The sequence below is a fragment of the Equus asinus genome, chromosome 10 (genome assembly GCF_041296235.1).
Source record: "Equus asinus isolate D_3611 breed Donkey chromosome 10, EquAss-T2T_v2, whole genome shotgun sequence".
In the NCBI taxonomy this organism is placed as follows: Eukaryota; Metazoa; Chordata; class Mammalia; order Perissodactyla; family Equidae; genus Equus; species Equus asinus.
The window spans coordinates 16482795-16490733 of record NC_091799.1 but is presented as its reverse complement, the minus strand read 5'-3'; positions in this window follow the sequence as shown (position 1 = coordinate 16490733).

Sequence of the window (7939 nt, the reverse complement as noted above, 5' to 3'; positions counted from 1 at the left end):
AAAGGTTGTGGGAGGGCAGCTAAGGGCAGCAAACCGATTACAGGCCATGGCACGGCCAGCTGCCCTCCTCTCTGTGCCTTCCTCGAAATGTAGTCCTCGGTCACCCTGCAGAGCTCAGGGGCGGGGATGCGGGGGGTGAGGGAGGGACAGACACCTGCCCTGGACCCCACGGACACCCAGGTGCTGTGTGACTCTGGGCAGGACCCCTCCCCTATCTGTGCCCTATAGGGGGGCAAAGTGGGTGACCATGGATTCCTGGACTGGCCAGCGGGTGTGTGGGGCATATGCTGGAATTAAATCCCTTGCTTGTGGACGTGCAGGTGTGGGACCCTCTGGGCATTTGACTGTGGAGGGGCCTGGGCACATGGCCCAGAAAGTAGGGTGCAGAGTGGAGGTCCTGGGCGGCTCACAGGGCAGAGGAGTGGTCCTGACAGTCACGTCCATTGGAAGACCTCCCAAGTCCCCCCACCCAGCGTTTCGCAGATGGTAACTGGGGGCGACAGAGGACACAGGTGCCACCAGCTGGTGACATCATTTATGAGGAGTCTGCCGAAAACGGTGGGGTGAGGGGCAGTGTCTGAAGCCAGTGCCCTCCCCCTGGCCCCATGCCACCCCTTCTGAGGGGCACACCCTCCAGGGAAGGTAAGGGATCCTTCTGCTAAAAGTAACCTCGCCCAGCCCCCAGGAAGCAGGCCAGTACTCCCCGCCCCCAGAGGACACAAAGATGGTCAACCCCTCCGGAGGGGCAGCCCTGATGGTGACACAGCAATGACACCCTTCTGGAGTCGACAGGCTGGGCCTCTCACAGTCCCACAGTCTGCCCTGCCGGCCCCACATTAGGGTGTCTCCAAAATGCCCGTGTTCCCACACAAAGGCTGCCTCTCCTGGGCGACCTCAAACAGGCCAGAGCCACATGACAATCCTTGCATGACAGACGGTCCCCATTTTTGTTTTAGAAAGAATGGTAATTCCTAAATTACTCCTAAACACCCATGAATGGGGCGTCCCCCCTCCCCCATTTCACCCCGTTATTCTTCCCGTGCTGCCTCCGGAGTTCCACCATGGAAACATGGTTCTCGTGGGGTGAGCGTGGCCCTCTTCAGATGCGCCCGGGGAAGGGTGACCCACTCGCCCTGTGGCTTCCTTGTGGCTGGACGGTTGGGACTCTGGGCAGCGGGAGAGTGTGGGCACTGATGAGCGTGAGGGGGGCACAGGCTCCAGCTGAAGAAGGGGTGAGGGGCGTTCTGTGAGCTGGCTCGGGCCCCACCTGCCTCGGGGGCAAGAGCAGGGGAAAGACCTTTGCCTGGACCGTGGGGCCAGGGCCGGGGGGCCTGGGGGGCCCGGGGGGCAGCCAGAGCTGTGCGTTCTTGCTCAGGCTGGCCTCTGCCTTGGGTAGATGCTTTCTAGCCTCCATTTCCCATTCATTCACTGAACAGACACTATGAAACACCTGCTGTGTGTCACAGCCCTATGGAGAGAGCAGAGAACTGACACAGGGGCCCCAGGTCCAGAGGCCAAACCAAGCACAGGGGGCTCCAAACCCAGTCTCAGGCATCTAGGCAGGCTTCCTGGAGGAGGTGTCCTGGGAGGAGCAAGAGTTCACTAGACAAAGAGGGGAGGGAGAACCGTATTTCTGGCTAAGGGAACAGCGTGTGTGAAGGCCGTGGGGCAAGCCAGAAGCTGTCTCTTTGGGCCCATGGGGACAGTTCCAGGCCGGATCTCCTGGTGCAGGATGGGCGGCTTGTGTGGCCAGATCTAGAAGTTTGCATGTCATCCTGGCAGCATGAAGGGGATTTGCTGGGTGGAGGGACCCAGCCCCTGGGCTTGTGTGGAGGCAGAAAGACCCCTGGGGAGGCTGAGGCGGAGGTCCAGCAGGAGGGGCAGCAGTGTGAGCCAGGTGGGGACGGAGTGGGCGGGTCTGGGGTGTGTTCCGGATCCAGGAGGGGCGAGGGTTGATGACTAGAGGATGGGCTGCGGGAGAAGGGGGCGGTCACGGGGCCAGGATTTGGCTTAGGTACATGGAAGTACCCGGGGCCTAGAGACCCTCAAAGAAGACCTGCCTGGTATGGGAGTCAGGAAGATGCTGGCTGCCCTTCCCCCCAGACAGGAGTCGGGGCCATGCCGGTCTGGGCAAGGTCCCCCCGCCCAAGGAGCTTCCCCACTCCCCCCATCCTGGGGATTTGCACCAGCGAAGGGCTGGCCCATGGGGCCCAGAGCAGTGCCCTCGTGGGCAGCCAGAAAGAGGGGCCTCTTTCTTCCCCAGAAGCACTGAACTGGGAGCGAGCGAGGGGACAGGCCGCCCAGGTCCCTGGCCAGTGCTCCGGGCTCAGAGGCAGGCAAATCTGGTCTCTTCTATTTTCAGTCCAGGCGGAGGGTGCCACGAAGCATGGCCAGGCTGGGGCGGCCTGCAGCAGAAATGGGGTCACACTGGGCGGAGGCTCAGGCTGCGAGCCTGGAAGGCAGCTCCCAAGAATGCCAGCTTTGGAAAAAGCAGGGCCTGGTTCCCACGGAGGCACTGGCCCTGCCGTCGGGCCGTGAGGATGTCAATGTCACTTCCTCCGGAGCGCTCCAGAGAAAACAAACCGGCTTAATCGTTTACACATGCGGCTCTGAGAGCTGAGGCGGGGGCAGGCGGCCCTCCCTGCAAAAGAAAACCTATTCAAGCACCGCTGTCGCTATTGTGGCCCTAATTGCAGGGCTGGGTGGGCAGCCTCCTGGGCACCCGTCCCGGGATATAACTTTCCACGAGGATAAGGTGCCCAAGGCCCCATCCTAGGCTGGAAGAACTTGGAATCCTGCTCTCTCCGCCTCCTTTTGCCTCTTTGGCCAAGCAAGCTTGGAAGAGGGCGTTGTGTGTGTCTGCTTCTATTTTTCATTTGAAATAAAGGGACTTGAGTTGAGAGGTGCTGGCACCGAGTCACCCTGCAAAAACAGGGGCTCTGGTGTTCACGGGGGAGGAGCCCTGGGTAAGGGGTGGAGTTTGAGGAAGTCAAAATACCCCCCATCCTAGGGCGAAATGGCCTTTCCCTGCCCAGAGAACCTGACACATGCAGTTCAGGGGCTCTGCCCCCTGTCCCTTCGGTGCCCACACTCCTTGGGAGTGCCAGTGGGACCAAAGCAAAATGGCGCCCCAGCTCCCGCAGCTCTGCCGCCCGCCCCTGGAGGGCGCTGTGGGGTCACTGTCAGGCCTGGAGCTGGGGGAGCACCGCTGGCTCCCCACCCGCACCCGGATCACCAGAGAGCCCCAGGCTCTTGACCCAGCCTTCCTTTGAAAGACAAAGAAAACAAGCAAATCCCCAATCACCAGCAGGGGTCACAGCACAAAAATGAGCACAGGCCTTCGAGAAAATGGCCCAACAGCCCTGAAACCGTTGGCATGCTTTCACCCAGTGATTCCTGCTCTAAGCCCCACTTTCAGAAATAATCCATAATCGGGGCAGGCGGAGGGAGCCGACATGTCCCAAGATGTTTATCACACATTTCATGCACACAGTGTAAAAATCTGAGAAGACACAAACCAAAATGTAAATAGTTTAAATTTGATAGTGGCTCACAATCCACTTATCTACGTATTTTCTGTGATGTAGCTGCTAACTTCAGAGGGAAACAAGAGCAGTAGCCCGAGGTAATAGTCTCCATCCAGAAGGAGCTCTTCAAAGATAAAGATGCGCTTTCTTCCCTTCTCTGTCCCCCGTGGGGGACAGCACCTGTTGGTAAGGGAGTGGCCCCCATCCAAAGATCACTACTCCGCTGTTTTTCCACCGTTAGTCCTCCAGATCTTGAGGCTCTGTGGTCAGCAGTAACTCCCGTCTCTATCGCAAGTGCTGAAAAGGGCGTATTTGAGAGCCTCTTCACTCTTAGCTCCCACCGCGGGAGAGGTGGGGATGGACTGAGCTTGGGATACGAGGGGTCAGGAGGGGCACTTTGAACTCAGAATGAGAACTCGAAGGAGAGGTGGTGTGTAGGCATAATTCTAAGATGGCCCCGGGATTCCCACCCCGGGGTGGCCACACCTTTGTGTTGTCCCCTCTGCTTGAGTGTGGTGGACGCTCTGACTTGCTTCTAACCAACAGAATGTGGCAAAGATGAAGGGATTTAGCAGATGTCATTAAGGTCCCTAATCAGTAGGGCTTGACTTAATCAAAAGGGAGATCGTCCAGGGTGGGCCTGACCTAACCAGGTGAGCCCTTTAAAAGGGAGTCCAGGTCTTTCCTGAAAGCAAGGAGATGCTCTCTCTCTCGCCTGGGAAAACAGACAGCCATGCTGTGAGCCGCCTGTGGAGGGGTGGCCCCTAGCAGCTGAGGGCCTCAGACTTCAACCGCAAGGAACTCAGTTCCGCCTACAATCTGAGTGAGCTTAGAAGAGGACACTGAGGTCCAGCTGGGACCTCAGCCTGGTGGGCCCCTGACAGAGGAGCCCTGTGAGACCCCGAGCAGAAGACCCAGTGAAGCCTGACCTACAGAAACTGGAAAATCATAAACAGATGTTGTTTTAAGCTGCTACGTTTGTGGCAACTTGTTGCACAGCATAGAAAAGGAACACAGGTGGCGATGGAACATGGACCTGCACCTTGAGCTTGGCCTCCCTCTGCCGGTGGGACACCCAAAGAGCCCCCAGGCCCACTACAGGGCAGACAGGAAGCTTTGGCTCAAATGATCTGCCAGGCCACAGTAACAGCCTCCTGTTTCATCCCCTTTTGGGCCATTCTGGTCAAGCTGATAGACTGCCCTAAAACAGCCTTGGTCCTGTCCCTCCTCTGCCTAAGGCCTCCTATGGCTCCCTAGGGCCCTCCCAGGCCAGGTGTGTGAGGCTCCACCATCTAGCTCTGCTTTCCGTGTTCAGCCTTAACCCCCACCTCTGGCCCCCACCCTAGATTCCTCGGAAAGCCCCGACAACTCAGTGCCCCCTCCCCACCGAGCTCCCTCTTCCTGCTGTCTCCATGCAGCGACATCCTCCCCACCCAGCCCCTCTCTGCCAGTGAAAGTCCATGCCACATTATAGTGTCAACTTTAAAAAAAACGAGTTAAATTCTAGACAGCAGATGCATCAGCATGTCTGGGGAGATGTGTATAGTTTGAAAAAGAGTAATTCAATGTCATCATTTTATATTTGGAAAATGGAAAGAAAAACTCTATCATTTTCATCATTCAAACTTTAAAAAGTGAAGCGACTCAAAATCTTCTTGGCTGGCACCGATACCCAGAGCAGCAACCGTTATCTCACGGGTGGCCACACGGCAGGATTGCATGTACATACGAGATCTATAAATACATCTATATTTTTAATATGCATAGATATATATAAATATATTATGCATATTAGCCAGCCCTGGTGGTCTAGTGGTTAAGATCTGGCTCTCTCACCACCTTGGCCTGGGTTCATTTCCCAGTCAGGGAATCACCCTCCGTGTCCTGGTTGTCACACTGTGGTGGCTGCATGTTGCTGTGATGCTGAAAGCTGTGTCACCAGGATTTCAAATACCTGCAGGGTCACCCATGATGGACAGGTTTCAGCAAAGCTTCCAGACTAAGACAGACTAGGAAGAAGGACCTGGCCACCCACTTCCAGAAAAAGTGCCCATGCAGTGGAACAGCGTCTGATAGAGCCCGGAAGGTGAGAGGATGGCGCAAAAGAACCGGGCAGGTTCCGCCCTGCTGTCCACAGGGTCGCCAGGAGTCGGAATTGACTCAGCAGCACCAACAAGAATATCATATTACATATAATATTCACAATAAAAACCCTGGCAAGTCCCAAGCGTACCGTGAACAGTGATGGTCTCGGGATGTCAGATTGTGGGTGGTCTCTATTCTTTGTACACACACTGGTAAACTTCCCTACGTGGGTACTAAAACTTGACAAAACTCTTTTAAAATCCTATCTAAATTGGAACCATCTTTTTGAAGGACAATATATGCCACGAGCCTTAAAAACAAGCATGCCTTTTGGCCCAGTAATTTGACTTCTAGAAACGTACTCTAAAGAAATGGACGTGCGCAGAAATTTATGTACAAAGATGCCCGGACAGCGTTTCTTATGCTGACGTGGCCTGGAAACGCAATTATCCAACAACGAGGGCAGGTTAAATAAATGATGAGGGATCCAGGATGACCGGACGCCAGCGAGCTGTTAGAGTTCACGCTAGTGACCATCAAATGCCCTGCGAGGAAGTGCGGATGGGTTATTAAGGAGAATCTCAAGAAATGACAAAGAGCCAGTCTGAGGTGTTGCTGGGCGACTGTGAGCCCCTGAGCACAGACGCCACCCACATCTGTGACGCACTGATGTCTCCCCAGTGCCAAGAAACCCTCGATAAACATTTTTTTGCTGTGGAACTCCATCCTACATAAAAATAATGCTGACTCCCTCTCTCTATTCTGTGTGTGCAAACACACACACACACTTCACACACACACATTCATTATACACACCAGTCATTCACTTCACAGAAACACCCCAGGAGCAGGTGCTCTTCCAAGACCTGGGGACACGGGCGCAGCAGGGAACAAAAGACCCAAATCCCTGTGCCCTGGCAGCGCGCATTCTAGGGAAAGAGACGGACGCTGAGGAAGATAAAGATGGAGTGGGGCCTTATGAGAATGAGGCCTCCCTCTGAGTGGGCCGGAAGCCACCTGAGGGCTCAGCACACAGGAGAAGCTTCTGGCTCCGTGCGGGGGGCCCGGGGTGGACGCAGGGGTGTGGTTGGGAGGCTGTTGTGATGACCCAGGAGTTCACGGCAAGGTCCACAAACAAGTGTCTCAGGGCCCCCGCAGCATGACCCAGGGCAGCCCCTGCGTGGTGAGAGGTTGGGAGGTGTTTATTTTCTTCTTTAAGCTTTTCTGTAGTTTCTAACCCTTTGACATTGACCATTACTCACGAGTACATATAATTCACAATTTTTAAAAATCCCATCTGCCTTTCAGGTTCCAGTTCAAATGACGCCTCTCCTGGGAGGCCTGCCTGGATTCCCACCAGCCCCAACAGAGCCCCCTCTTCTGTGACTGCCCAAGGCCCAGCCTGCCTGGAATCAGAAGGGGCAGTCTCCACCAGGGCCAGCCTGGACACCCAATCCCGAGGGCAACGGCCTCCTGGGGACACACAGAGGCCCGGGAGCCCCTGGATTCTGTGGGAACAAGGCTCTGCCTCCCCAGGGGGTCCCCCAGTTCTGTCCCTCCCTCCAGGACTGTGCAAACCAGGCCCCTTTTTCCTGTCACCTTTGCCTGTTCCTCCGAGTCCCTCACATACCACGGAGGCTCCTGGAAGCCTCGAGCTAAGAAATCCACTAGATGGGGGAGCCCCAGGGGTTCCTTGGAGGGGCCCTCATGGGAGACTGGGGGGCCTGGGTGGACGGGGCACACCAGCCGTCGCCTGTCTTGGGCTTCCTCCTTAGAAGGTGTGTACAGGGGTGGGGTGAAAGTTTCTATAGCAAGAGACCAAACTGGCAATATTTTGAAGAGAGGACCCCAACTCGCAGGCCAGCACCCTGACCCTGGGGACTAAGCGACACCCCCACCCGGCTCTGGCCTTTTCTGCTCCCTCAGAGCCCAGGAGAAGATGCCCCCAGAGGCCCGGCCCCAACCAGGGACAGCCCCAGCTTCCAGGCCTGGGCTCAGCCCAAAAGTCATTGCCTGCCTCCCAAGGCTGTGGCTCCAGGACCCTCGGCTGCCGCTGAGCACCCCCCACCCAAGCACTGCCCGCACTTCACACCACCCCCAACCCTGGGTCAGCAGGGGGGAGGCAGCCGGGAGGGTCGCCCCAAGTCTGGGTGGAGAGGGGGCGGAATGTGCGCTGCAGGTGCAAGGAGGAGGGCAGGACTCGCCAGCGCCTGAGGTCAATGTGAACGCGGTGCCTGCAATGGTCCTGGGGGTGGCGGAGTCACACGCCTCCGGCCGGGTCAGCAGACATGGTCTCAGGGACCCCTACCATGTCGATACACATGCCG